The sequence below is a fragment of the Scyliorhinus torazame genome, chromosome 2 (assembly GCF_047496885.1).
Source record: "Scyliorhinus torazame isolate Kashiwa2021f chromosome 2, sScyTor2.1, whole genome shotgun sequence".
NCBI classification, from domain to species: Eukaryota; Metazoa; Chordata; class Chondrichthyes; order Carcharhiniformes; family Scyliorhinidae; genus Scyliorhinus; species Scyliorhinus torazame.
Window position 1 is genome coordinate 139,684,843 of NC_092708.1, and position 15,121 is coordinate 139,699,963.

Here is a 15,121-nt window from a genome sequence, read left to right on the forward strand (position 1 = left end):
GGGGTCTGTGCCGGGGAGGATGTTGGGGGGGGGTCCGTGCCGGGGAGGAGGTTGGGGGTGGTCCATGCCGGGGAGGGGGATGGGGGGTCCGTGCCGGGGAGGAGTTTGGGGTCCGTGCCGGGGTGGAGGTTGGGGGGGGGGTCCGTGCCGGGGAGGGGGATGGGGGGTCCATGCCGGGGAGGGGGATGCGAGGGCAAGTGAGTTGGTCCACCTGGCCAGGTGCCAGCCTCCAACAGTTGGACCTATGCGGTCCATGCCACCTGGCTGGGGGGAGGAGGGGATATGGGCAATGATGACATGTTGTCGTTCCCCTCCCCCCCCACCAAGCCGTCATGTTTTCCGATCATCCAGCGATGTTGGCCGCCGTGGCGGCTGCCGCTAATGTTGCCCTGGATGAGGAGGAGGAGGAGGAGGAGGAGGAGGAGGAGCGTGCCAGAGAGGCGGCGCAGGCTGCCGCAGAGGGACAGGCGGCAGCCGCCCAGGCTGGAGGGACACCTGACCGACAGGATGAGGAGGGGGAGGAGGACGTCGCGGCCCCACGGCAACGGAGGCATCCGAGGGCGCCCCGTGTGTACCGGCCCTGGCAGTCATACCAGGACCTCACGGACCGGGAATGCAGGAGGAGAATCCGGATGAGGCGGGAAACCGTGGCACACATCTGCCATCTGCTGGCACACCTGTCACCGCGTGGCACTGGCGGGGGACACCCTCTCCCCGTGTCCGTCAAGGTTACGGTGGCCCTGAACTTTGATGCAACGGGGTCATTCCAGGCACCGAGTGGGGACCTGTCCGGCATATCGCAGACATAGGTGCATCGGTGCATCCGGGCAGTGACAGATGCCCTATATGCCATGGCGCACCGCTACATCCGCTTCCCTGTGGACCGGGCCAGCCAAGATGCCCGGGCCGTGGGCTTCTCTGCCGTGGCCGGGTTCCCCATGGTCCAGGGCGCGATCGATGGGATGCACGTCGCCGTGCGGCCACCTGCAGATAACAGGGCCGTGTTCACCAATAGGAAGGGGACCTATTCGATGAACATACAGGTGGTCTGCGACCACCGCATGATGATCCTGCACGTCTGCGCCCGTTACCCAGGCAGTGTACACGACTCATACGTGTTGTCGCGGTCATCCATCCCCGGCATGTACGAGGGATGCCATCCCCGGCTGAGGGGCTGGTTGCTGGGCGACAGGGGCTACCCATTGCGATCGTGGCTGATGACGCCTAGACGGAGGCCACGCAATGAGGCGGAGAACCGCTACAATGATGCCCATGTAGCGACAAGGGGAGTGATAGAGAGGTGCTTTGGCTTGCTGAAGATGCGTTTCAGGTGCCTGGACCTCTCTGGGGGCGCCCTCCAGTATCGGTCAGATAGGGTCGGCCGCATCATTGTGGTGTGCTGCGTCCTGCACAACATAGCCCAACAGAGGGGCGATGTGCCACAGGCAGAGGAAGGCGGAGTGGAGGAGCAGCAGGAAGAGGCGCAGTCCTCCCCAGATGAGGGGGATGGGGGTAATGGTCAGGGCAGACGGGGTAGACACAGGCGGGTGGCTGTCCACCGTTACCGGCCTCTGACACTGGATCCCTTTGGCGGCCGTTTCCTGGGGCGTCCTGGCCTAGATGGGCCAGGCTGCGGCCCGGGCGACTGGGATGGCGAGCTGCCAGCCTGTCCTGCCCGTTGCCCACCCGATGCACCTGGGACGGAAGGGGGGGAGTCCGAGGTGTCGCGGTGTACCGGGACCTCCCCTACAGGGGGAGCCGGGACGGACCACACCACCTCCTCCTCCCTCGGGGTGCCCGATGACCCCCAGGCATCTACATGGGTGGGGGATGCGAACGGACTGGCCATCCGACGCCCCCCCGACATCTGGCGCTGCCAGTCCTGGAGGCCCGTGCTGGTATCGACAGGGGTCTGCAGGTTTGCAGCCATGGAGCCCAGGGGGTTGGCAAACCCTGTCTGTGACAGTGCGTCGCCGGCTCGCACATGGCCACTGGCGCCGATGCCCTCAGCGATGGCCTGCAGACACTGGGCCATGGCCTCCTGAGACTGGGCCATTTGCTGCAGAGACTGGGCTATGGCGTTGAGCGCCTCTGCCATCTGGCACTGGCACTGGCTCATGGCCTCCTGTGTGAGGGTAGCCATGTCCTGGGCCACAGACGCCGCCTGCACGGAAAGCCCCAGGCCTCGCAAACCGTTCCCCATGTCTGACACCGTCGCACCCATTGCCTCCACCGCGGACGCCACCCGTGCGGTGTCGGCCTGGGTGGCACGCATGACCGGCACCACTTCCAGCTCCTGGATGCGGGTGGACTCCTCCACCTGCGACTGCAGCCGCCGCAAGCCGGCCGTCACCCTCTTCGCTCGTCTGCGGGTCGGTGGTTGCATCGGATCTATGTGTGGGTGTGGTAACTCCAGGAACCCGGGATCCATCTGGGCGGCAGATGTTCGCTTGGGCTGGGCTGCCCTCCGACCGCCCGGCCCCTCTGCTGCTCCTACCTCCACCTGCTGTACCGGAACGGCTGTGTTGTGCGCACCAGTGAGTGTAGCAGATGCCTCATCACTAAAGTGCCCAACCGAGGTGAGTGTTTCTGCGATGGTGGAGGGTGTTGTTGACAGCAGTGGCGTTGTGTCGCGCTCTTCGTCCCACTCTGAGTCCATGGCACTTTGGGGTGGGGGTTCGTCTCCACCCATCCACTCTGAGTCACTGTCCGGTATTTCGTCATTCCTGGGTAGTGCTGTCCCGGGTAGGGGTGTCCTGGGCAGTGCTGTCCCGGGTAGTGGTGTCCCGGGTAGTGGTGTCCTGGGTAGTGGTGTCCTGGGTAGTGGTGTCCTGGGTAGTGGTGTCCCGGGTAGGGGTGTCCTGGATAGTGGTGTCCTGGGTAGTGGTGTCCTGGCTCGGATGTGACGGGGGCCTGTGGCTGCCCCCCTCGTCGCTGGGTGGTCGCTCCCGCACGTGACGGGGGTGTCGTCTCCCTGTTGCTCCAGGTCTCTCCGTCTCCCGTGGTGTGCGAGGGGCATCCTGCGGGTGTCGCATGCTGGAGGGTCCGTGTCTCTCCGTCTCCCGTGACCTCCGAGGGGCATCCTGCGGGCGGTCTGCATCTGCGGGGATGGGTGCTTGGACGCTTGGTCCTGCGATACACAATGAAGCATGCATGGTTAGACATCAGGCAGTGATCAGGTGATATGGGGGAGGGGGATATAGGGGAGGGGGGATATGGGGACGGGCTGTCGGTGGCTCACTTGCTCGTACGCCCCCGACCTCTGCATCAGCAACCTCCCGGTCGTCAGGTCCGCCAGCCAGTTCCAGGGCCCTTTCCTCGTGTTCGGTCAGTGGCCTCTCATCAGCGGGCCCTCCTCCAGTCCTCACATGCTCCCTATTGTTGTGTGCGCGCTTCACCTGTGGGGGGGTGGGTGTGGCAGGGGTAAAAGGCAACACTGTTAGGCAGGTATATGAATGCACGCCATCGGTTGCGCGTGCATTGCAGAGGTTAAGGTTAGGGCTGGATTCACTTGGGGATATGGGGGATATGGGGGTGGGGGGGATATGGGGGATATGGGAGAGGGGGGATATGGGGGATGGGGGGTATGGGGGATATGGGAGAGGGGGGATATGGGGGAGGGGGCATATGGGGGAGGGGGGATATGGGGGAGGGAGGATATGGGGGAGGGGGGATATGGGGGCAGGGGGGATATGGGGGAGGGGGGATATGGGGAGGGGGGATATGGTGGAGGGTGGATATGGGGGAGGGGGGATATGGGGGAGGGGGTTATATGGGGGAGGGGGGATATGGGGGAGGGGGGATATGGGGGAGGGGGATATGGGGAGGGGGGATATGGGGGAGGGGGGATATGGGGGAGGGGGGATATGGGGGAGGGGGGATATGGGGGAGGGGGATATGGGGAGGGGGGATATGGGGGAAGGGGGGATATGGGGGAGGGGGGATATGGGGGATGGGGGATATGGGGGAGGGGGTATATGGGGGAGGGGGGATATGGCGGAGGGGGGATATGGGGAGGGGGGATATGGGGAGGCTCACCCTGCCTGCTCTGACGAGGTCGTTCACCTTCTTGTGGCACTGGGTGCCTGTCCGTGGTGTCAGGGCCGCAGCGGTGACGGCCTCTGCCACTTCCCTCCACAGACGCCGGCTGTGGCGTGGGGCAACTCTGCGGCCGTGCCCGGGATACAGGGCGTCCCTCCTCTGCTCCACCGCGTCCAGGAGCGCCTCCACATCCCGTGACTCGAACCTCGGGGCTGAGCGGCGGCCAGCCATCCAGTCGGGTGTTCCGGTCGGGTGTTCCGGTCGGGTGGGGGGGAGCAACGCGGCCTTATGAGCCGTCACGCCGTGCGGCGTGTATGGCGCTGCACGGCGTGAACCACTGCGCAAGCGTGGATCCCGTTACGTCGCTGCTAGCCCATTTCGGGCCGGAGACTTTCGACCCATTTTTCCGACGTGACGCAAGTCGGACTTGCGCCGTTTTTTGCGCCGATCGGCGGACTTTCCGCCGATAACGGAGAATTTCGCCCCGAATGCTGCATCAGCATAATTTACAAACTTTTCATTTGACACATGAGTATGTTAAAAGTTAAACATTTATTTCAATTTCTTGCCAATTCAGCTTTATCAGTTTAAACCAATTCTAAACAAGTAACACGTGGGAAAAATCTAAGACTGTCGATGCAATTCAGTGTTGAGGGTTTCCTTTGGTTGAAGAGCGACACAAAAATAACTTATTTTCCCAAAGCACCTTATGATAGAATCGTAGAAATTCACAGCACAGAAGAAAGCCATTTAACCAAATGAGCTTGTGCTCGCTGAAGAAGAACTATCCAGGTTCTGGTCCATAGCTTTGTATGCTGTGATATTTTGAGTGCATATCTGTTATGAACAAAGGAGGAGAAATAATTTGAAACCCCCCAGTTCCCTTCCACTTTACTGTCTGCATTCAATAAGGTTGTCTTAGAAAGGTAGGTGTATGGTCAATTTTAAAGAACCAGAAGCAGATTTTTGTGTGTTTAACACGATTATTTATTCACACACTCATTCTGAATATCACATGCAAGAAAGGCAAATTTAAAGAAAATAGGGTCCTTCTCCAATGGTTAAACCAAAGAATAGTCAGCAGATAAATAATCAAGAGTTCACATGTTTGACTTGCTGTAAGAGTTCAACCATTGTGGGCCCAATAAATAAAGGTGTCTTTTGCCACTCTCGAATTGCATCACAGATGGGTTTTGTGGTGCTTGGCTCCTTTAAGAGGCGATCGGCTGATCGGGCCACATGACCCGGGAAAACCAATCAGTGGACCCGGGTGGGGGTTCACCCTAGCAAGTGCTGGCCTTTGCCTCCGATAGATTACGGAAGCTGGCAGCTACAAAGCTGCAAGATCTGTAAGATAGTGTGTTGCAAATAGACATTAGTTGTTTCATACCTAGCTCGTGAGCCAAAGGTATTATATTGGCTATGAGGATAAAGCAGAGGACGTGTGGTCCCAAGACAGTAAGTCCAGAGCCTGTTGAGGTCGAAGTCAGATTGCAAAAGAGAAGTGTGCTGCAGGAAAATTGCCTCTATTCAGTTGATTAGATCCCTTTAATACTCCATTGAAGATTGGATACAGTGTATAGAACATCTAAGTTATTATTTTATGGCCAGTGGAGTAGAGGAGGAGGGGAAGAAGAAGGCAATCCTTTTAAGTGCGGAACCCAAGCCTACCGTCTAAACCATAGCCTTACAACCCTGAATGCGCCTGATTCCAGTTCATTCACAGAGGTAGTGGATTTAATGAAGGTACACTATTCAAAGCCCTCAGTTACCCTGCAGCATTTTAAGTTTAACTCCACAGGGACAGTCTCAGCAGAGACCATCGCAACCTACATTATGAAGCTAAGGTAAATTGTAGAGCACTGTGACTTAGGAGCCACCCTGAATGGTATGCTAAGAGATTGCTTAGTTTGTGGAGTCAATAATAAGGCTATCTAGAGAAAGCTGTTATCGGAGACAGATATCAATTTTAAAAAGACGGCGCTAGCGATGGAGAGCATTGTAAAGTGTGCTTAGAAGCTTCAGAGTATGCAAAATGGCGGCACAGTTCATCAGTTAGGGTGGGAATCTTCAGTCAGCGGTGGTGTCAAAAGTGAAGATGATAGTTTTAAATGGGAAGCAAATGTAACAGCAAGCATAGTTAGAAGACTTAGGAGAATGAATGCAGCACCAAGGGTCAAAGCAGAGTGTTACCAGTGCAGGGGTAATCACTGCCCAGAAGCTTTCAGCTTTAAGGAAGCAGAATCATATTCATGTCACAGGAAGTGGCAGTTGAGGCACCGGTGAAAGAGAAAGCCAACATGCTCAGCGCTGAAGGCAGTGGCACATTGCAAGTACACAGTGTGGAAGATTTCCCGCCAAATGATTTGAGTTTTCATTCACTGAACAGTGTGAAAGCGGACAAGGTAGCCCGCATCACAGTGGTGCTTTTGGTTAATGGTAAACCGATAGAGATGGAAGCAGACACAGGGGCATCTGCTACCATAATAGGGAACCAAATGTACAGGTAATTGTGAGAAGGGGTCCAGCTTTGGGTTTCAGGAATACATCAGCAAAATTGGTGACCTATACAGGAGAGGCCATCAAGATCATGAGCAGTAACACCGTGCCAGTGAAGTATCAGCAGCAATCTGCCCAACTCCCATTAATAGTTGTGTTAGGCCGAGGACCAAGTCTTATGGGCTGCGACTGGTTCAAAGAAATTAAATTAAATTGGGTAGAAATTGTTCAACTAAAAGAAGGATGCTGCTTGAATTAATAAAGAAGTACGAAGCTGTATTTTGCAATGAGATAGGGAAAATTAAAGGCCTGCAGGAGAAGATCCACGTAGACCCAGAGGCAGCTCCATGGATTTCTAGGGCAAGACCCGTGCCTTATTTCTTGTTAGGAAAGGTAGAGATAGAATTGGCAATGTTAGAAGAACTGGGAATGACCTGGTCAGTCCAGTTTGCAGAATGGGAAGCTCCCAAAGCCCCTGTGATAAAACCAGGTAAGACTATTTGCATCTGTGGGGACTACAAATTAACAATGAATCAGGCTGCCAAGCTAGACAAGTACTCATTCCAAAGAGAATTGTAAGCAAGGCTAGCTGCCGGCCAATTTAATATGAAGTTAGACATGAGCCATGCTTATTAGCAGCCTGTGTTGGGTGATGCTTCCACATCTGCCTTTTGGCGTGTCGTTATCTTGTGCAATATTCCAGAGAATGATGGAAAGTTTGTTGCAGGGATTGCCATGTGCAATAGTATCTGTACTATGATGCTGTATTGATAATGGCATCGGTGGAAGCAGAGCCTAGGTAACTTGGAAGAGGGGCTATGAAGATTTCAAGAGCCTAGAGTTTGCCTCAAGAAGGAGAAATGTACTTTACAGGCCAATGAAGTGGCTTACCTAGTTTACCGGGTAGGTGTACATCGGTTTCAAGGTTAGAACAATAAAGGAGGCATGGGCCCTAGAAATACATCTGAGCTTAAGTCCTTCTTAGGAATGGTGAATTATTATGGGTGTTCTCTGCCGAATTTGCCAACATTGTTGGCCCCCATACATGTGTTACTAAAGAAGCACTAGCATTGGTTTTGGAGAATGCCAAAGAGAGATGCCTTTAACCACATAAAGCAGTTATTACATTCATCGTGTTTATTGGTGCACTTCAACCTGTCCGGAAAATTGATGTTAACGTTTGATGCCTCCTTATGGCGTCAGTGCAGTTTAGTTTCACATAATGTATTATGTATCCAAAAGACCTGTAGGATGTATCTCCAGTGTCCTCTCGGAGGCTGAAAAAGGCTATTCACAGATTGAGAAAGAAGGGTTGGCTGTTGTGCACATAGTAAAGAAGTTCCACTGGTCTGCGTATGGAAGGCATTTTACCACTGTAATGGGTCACAAACCACTTTTGGATCTTTTTAAGGAAGACAAGGCTATTCCACCAATTGAATCAGCAAGGATTCAGCATTGGGCATTAATCTCATCAGAATACGAGTATACATTCTAACACCGGCCTAGGATGCAGATAGCAAATGTGAATGCACTAAGCAGGCTGCCATTATCTGGGAGTGAAGTACCTCACCCAGTACTGCCGGGAATTGTGATAATAATATTAATCTTTATTATTGGCGCAAGTAGGCTTACATTTACACTGCCACGAAGTTACTGTGAAAATCCCCTAGTCGCCACATTCCGACGCCTGTTCGGGTATACTGAGTGAGAATTCAGAATGTCCAAATCACCAAACAGCCCGTTTTTCTGGACTTGTGCGAGGAAATCGGAGCACCTGAAGGAAACTCACGCAGCCACGCAGAGAACATGCAGACTCCGCACTAAGAGTGACCCAAGCTAGGAATCAAACCCAGGTCTTTGGCCCTGTGGAGCAACAGTGCTAACATCTTGGATACATTGTCAGTTTTGGCACAGCAAATCAAATATTGAACCAGCAGACCCGATATTGTCCATAGTGAAGCACAGAATCTTAACAGGGTGGACCAATGAGTCAGTTTCTGAAGAGATGAAGCCATACTGTGTTCAGAAAGAAAAATGTCATTGTGAAAACGGCATCTTACTTTGGGGAGATGGACTAATCATTCCTGTACGAGGAAGGGAGTTGCTCTTGGTTGAATTACATAGTGCCCATCGGGTATGTCAAAAATCAAGGTGCTCACCAGGAACTATGTTTGGTGACCTGGCATAGTTGCCGACATTTAGAGGTTAGTGAAGCATTGCAATCCGTGCCTGTTGCAACACAAGTTGCCTACTGCAGCCCCTTTGCATCCTTTGGAATGGCATGGCTGGACATGGGCAGCATTGGAGCACAGTGGTTAGCACAGTTGCTTCACAGCTCCAGGGTCCCGGGTTCGATTCCTGGCTTGGTTCACTGTCTGTGCGGAGTCTGCACGTTCTCCCCCGTGTGTGCGTGGGTTTCCTCCGGGTGCTCCGGTTTCCTCCCACAGTCCAAAGATGTGCAGGTTAGGTGGATTGGTCATGATAAATTGCCCTTAGTGTCCAAAAAGGTTAGATGGGGTTACTGGATTACGAGATAGGATGGAGGTGTGGGCTTAAGTAGGGTGCTCTTTCTAAGAGCTGGTGCAGACACGTGAGTCGAATGGCCTCCTTCTGCACTGTAAATTCTGAATTTTTTTTTTTTTTTTTTTTTTTTTTTTTTTTTTTTCTTGGACCACTCTCCTAAACTGTCTAAATTTTTCTGCAGCCTCCCCACCTCCTCCATACTACCTGCCCCTCCACCTATCTTTGTATCATCGGCAAACTTAGCCAGAATGCCCCCAGTCCCGTCATCTAGATCGTTAATATATAAAGAGAACAGCTGTGGCCCCAACACTGAACCCTGCGGGACACCACTCGTCACCGGTTGCCATTCCGAAAAAGAACCTTTTATCCCAACTCTCTGCCTTCTGCCTGACAGCCAATCGTCAATCCATGTTAGTACCTTGCCTCGAATACCATGGGCCCTTATTTTACTCAGCAGTCTCCCGTAAGGCACCTTGTCAAAGGCCTTTTGGAAGTCAAGATAGATAACATCCATTGGCTCTCCTTGGTCTAACCTATTTGTTATCTCTTCAAAGAATTCTAACAGGTTTGTCAGGCACGACCTCCCCTTACTAAATCCATGCTGACTTGTCCTAATCTGACCCTGCACTTCCAAGAATTTAGAAATCTCATCCTTAACAATGGATTCTAGAATCTTGCCAACAACCGAGGTTAGGCTAATTGGCCTATAATTTTCCATCTTTTTCCTTGTTCCCTTCTTGAACAGGGGGGTTACAACAGCGATTTTCCAATCCTCTGGGACTTTCCCTGACTCCAGTGACTTTTGAAAGATCATAACTAACGCCTCACTATTTCTTCAGCTATCTCCTTTAGAACTCTAGGATGTAGTCCATCTGGGCCCGGAGATTTATCAATTTTTAGACCTCTTAGTTTCTCGAGCACTTTCTCCTTTGTGATGGCTGCCATATTCAACTCTGCTCCCTGACTCTCCGGAATTGTTGGGATATTACTCATGTCTTCTACTGTGAAGACTGACGCAAAGTACTTATTTAGTTCCTCAGCTATTTCCTTGTCTCCCATCACAAAATTACCAGCGTCATTTTGGAGCGGCCCAATGTCAACTTTTGCCTCCCGTTTGTTTTTAATGTATTTAAAGAAACTTTTACTATCATTCCTAATGTTACTGGCTAGCCTACCTTCATATTTGATCCTCTCTTTCCTTATTTCTCTCTTTGTTATCCTCTGTTTGTTTTTGTAGCCTTCCCAATCTTCTGACTTCCCACTACTCTTTGCCACATTATCGGCTTTCTCTTTTGCTTTGATGCATTCCCTAACTTCCTTTGTCAGCCATGGCTGCCTAATCCCCCCTCTGATAACCTTTCTTTTCTTTGGGATGAACCTCTGTACTGTGTCCTCAATTACTCCCAGAAACTCCTGCCATTGCTGTTCTACTGTCTTTTCCACTAGGCTCTGCTCCCAGTCGATTTTCGTCAGTTCCTCCCTCATGCCCCTGTAGTTACCTTTATTTAACTGTAACACCTTTACATCTGATTCTACCTTCTTTCTTTCAAATTGGAGATTGAATTCTACCATATTATTATTATTTTTTAAAAAAATATATTTTATTGAAATTTTTTTCCCTGAGCAACGTTTTTCCCGCTTACAAAACAAGCGAAACGATAACAGTAACAAAACAGAAGTTTTAAAACTTTTTAACAATAGTAATAATATACAAGTAACAAAACCTCGTACTCTATTACCCTATACTCAACTGCCTCCCCCCCCCTCCCCCCTGGGTTGCTGCTGCTGGTCATCCGTCTTCCCTCTAACGTTCCCCTAGGTAGTCGAGAAATGGCTGCCACCGCCTGGTGAACCCTTGAGCCGATCCTCTCAGGGCAAACTTTATCTGCTCCAGTTTAATAAACCCCGCCATATCGTTTACCCAGGCCTCCAGTCCGGGGGGTTTCGCCTCCTTCCACATGAGCAGGATCCTACGCCGGGCTACGAGGGACGCAAAGGCCACGACATCGGCCTCTTTCGCCTCGGCACTCCCGGCTCTTCCGCAACTCCAAATAGAGCTAACCCCCAGCCTGGTTTGACCCGGGCCTTCACCACCTGCGAAATCACTCCCGTCACTCCCTTCCAATACCCTTCCAGTGCCGGGCACGCCCAAAACATATGTGCATGGTTTGCCGGGCTCCCGCCACACCTCCCACATTTGTCCTCCACTCCAAAGAACCTGCTCAATCTTGCCCCCGTTATGTGTGCTCTATGTAGCACCTTAAATTGAATCAGGCTAAGCCTGGCGCATGAGGAAGAGGAATTTACCCTGCTTAGGGCATCAGCCCACATACCCTCCTCTATCTCCTCCCCTAATTCTTCTTCCCACTTTCTTTTTAGTTCGCCCACCGACTCCTCCCCCTCTTCCCTCATCTCTCTATAAATCTCTGACACCTTGCCCTCTCCGACCCACACCCCTGAAAGCACCCTGTCCTGTATCCCCTGTGTCGGGAGCCGTGGAAATTCCCTCACCTGTTGTCTAGTAAACCTGCATATATCTCAAGAAATTCCCCCGGGGTAACTTATACTTTTCCTCCAGTGCTCCCAAGCTCGCAAAAGTCCCATCTATGAATAAATCTCCCACCTTCCTAATTCCCAACTGGTACCAGCTCTGAAATCCTCCATCCATTCTTCCTGGGGCGAACCTATGGTTGTTCCTGATAGGGGACCCCACCAGGGCTCCCCGCACCCCTCTCTGTCGCCTCCACTGTCCCCATGTGTTCAGTGTTGCCGCCACCACCGGGTTTGTGGTGTACTTTTTCGGTGAGAACGGTAGCGGCGCCGTCACCGTCACCAGCGCCTCTAGACTCGTCCCTTTACAGGACCTTCTCTCCAGCCTTTTCCACGCCGCTCCCTCACCCTCCATCATCCATCTACGTATCATTGCCACATTGGCGGCCCAATAATAATCTCCCAAGTTCGGTAGTGCCAGTCCTCCTCTGTCCCTACTGCGCTGCAGGAACCCCCTCCTTACTCTCGGAACTTTCCCTGCTCACACAAAGCTCGTAATGCTCCTATCTATTTTATTAAAAAAGGTCCTGGTGATTAAAATAGGGAGACATTGAAATACAAATAAGAAACTCGGGAGGACCATCATCTTAATTGCCTGCACCCTGCCCGCCAGCGATAAAGGCTGCATGTTCCACCTCCTAAAGTCCTCCTCCATTTGTTCTAAAATTCTGAAATTCTGAGATTCTGTGTCCACATTGATTATGTGGGGCTATATTTGGGCAGACAGTTTTTGCTCCTGATAGATGTCCAGTCAAAGTGGATGGAAGTGTTCGAAATGAAGTCTACAGCATTGCATGCCGAGGTTGATAAATTGTGTCATTGTTTTGCATCCCATGTCGGATAACAGGGTGGCCTTTATGAGTGCTGAATTTCAGAACTTCACCTCCATGAATGGTATGAAGCATATCTGGATTGCGTCAGACCAACCAACATCCAATGGACTGGCTGAACGACCAGTCCAAACCTTCAAGTCAGGTCTCAAATAGCAGCACGGTGCGACTCTGGGAACCAGAATGTCTCGATTTCTTCTAGGACACCGTACAACGTCGCATTCTACAACAGGAGTGTCGCAAGCAGAATTACTGATGGGGTGGTGTTTTAGGACCAGACTAAGTCTGGTGTTTCCAATTTGCCAGGGGGCATAGAGGCCAGTCAGAGCAATCAGCAGAAAAAACACGATTCAGGCACAGCAGTAAGGTCTTTGCAATAGATGAACCAGTGTATGTCAGAAATTTTGGAAGCGGCCCAAGCTGGGTCCCAAGATATGTTGTAACCAAAACAAGAACGCTGCCTGAGAAGGGAATGTACAAGATATAATTGTCAGGAAGCATGTGGACCACTTGTGTGGATGAGAGTTATCCCAGCTGCCATTATGAAACCATATTGCCAGCAGGAAATGTTGTTGGTTGTCCGAGTCAACCTGTGACAGGAGAATCTGCCGTCACCACAGAAACAGATGAGGTTGAGTTGCCAGAAACCGAGGAGATACCGGGTGCAGCAGTTTCTGCAGAATGTACCCAGTAGAAGCACCCAGGTCAGTGGAGTTATGCCGCTTTGCCAGAAAGCGGAAACCACCAGAGAGACTAAATCTACAATGGACTGAGTGAATGTGTTAAATGTTAAATTTATCGGGGACTGTATCATTGTATAAAAGCAGTCAGAGGTGAAGGAATGTGGGGCAGAACTCTTTGTTTGGGACACTGTGTTCTCCCGCAGGAGCTCAATTGCACTAACTTTACGATCCTCTTGCAGTCATAAAGTGGGATGCAATTCAGTATTCCACGCCATGAATATTAATGCATGGCGTGGAATATGAGGAATTCCCAGGGAATCCCGCTATCGGGCGGCCCGATAGCGAGGTCCCACCGACGGCACCACCACCCCGGCACCGCAAATCACCCACAACACCCCAACCTCCCCACCGCACGGCAGCCCTCCACCCTCGGATTGCCATAGCGTCCCATAGTGACCTCTGTAATAGGGAGACCACACCCAGGGACCCCTGTAATAAGTGGACCTCCCACCAGGACCCCTGTAATAGTGGCCCCTGCACAGGGACCCCTGTAATAGGAGGAGCCTGCACAGGAACAACTGTAATAAGGGGACCCCCCACATGGATCCCCTGCTTAAAGGAACCCCTTCCACAGAGCTCCCGCACACACAGACCATCCCCCCCCCCCCCCAAAAAAAAGGATACGTGTCTGGAAGCTAGAGAGTAGTCCAGACAGGGGCTGTGGGTAGCATTATAGCTGTAACACTTACCTTGCAGCTCCATGTGTCCATTCCTCGAAGGTGAGCAACTGTGCTTGTGTCTGGTTTCCACAGATCCACTATCTGCAATCCATTCATAGCTTTAGTGGTTTGTGATTGACAGCTTGTAAAAGCCATCTGCAGCTTTGATCTATGCATATCCCTTCATGCTTCAGTGGCCTAAGTGGTGATATCCCAATGTTTGCAAACATTGAAAAGATCAAATAAAGGTAAGTGCAATGAAATCACACACTTGAGTGATTGGAATGCACTTAGTGCTTAGAGTGCACTTTCATTTCTTTGATATGGTCAATGCTTACAAACAGTGGGGTTTCACCACTTGCCTCAGATCCATTAAGGACACTGACTGGCAGCCAGGAAGCTGCAAGATAAACATAAGGAGTGGGATTCTCTGTTGGTCGATGCCGGAATTGGGAAACACAATTGAGCGGAGAATTGTGCGCCCGGCGCCCAACTGAATGCCATACCCGGGTGCTTCACCAGCAGAGTGAATACATCCTCTGCCTCATGCACAGTAAACACCATTGGCATATCATTAACGGGGCCAATCCGGTATTCTTCTGGGCTCCCGTGATGCTCCACCTTCAGCAGGAGGAATTACCGACGGCGAGGTTCACTTGTGGTTTCGAAAATCGGGAAACAGTCACATTGGCTGCTGAGGGAGAGAGCGTAGGTCATCCGTCCCCAGAGGTGTGACCGTGGGCTACCGGTCCTGCCGACGTTGGCATGGCTGACTAGGGGGTGGGCCATCTTCCAGGGCTGGTGGCAGTAGCGGGGCAAGACCAGGGCATTGCTCCAACTCCACCTTCAGGCACTGGATGATTGCTGACAACCCCTGATGTAGTCCCTGTCTGTGCATCTGCATCTCCAGCATCGATAGGACTGCCCTTTCTAGAAGTCCGAGACATGTCTGGATGGCAGCTAATCCCTGGGGTCAAGCCACCCTCTGACCGGCCACCTCTCGTGGGTTCCTACCTACACCTGATGTACCGATGCATGTGTGTGGTTTTCACCAGATAGTGCCCCGGAGCCTCTTCATTAAAGTGCCCAACCGAGGTGAGTGTCTCTTAGGTTAGTGGAGGGTGTTGGAGACAGCTGTGATGGGAAGTCGTTGTCATCTCCGGACTCATGCTCCGGGGTATCGTGGGCTGGCATTTGGGGGCATGTGACACTGTCTGGTGCCGCCTCGTTGCTCGACTTATCCTGGGGTTGTGGCCAGAGTTGGGAGACACCATAA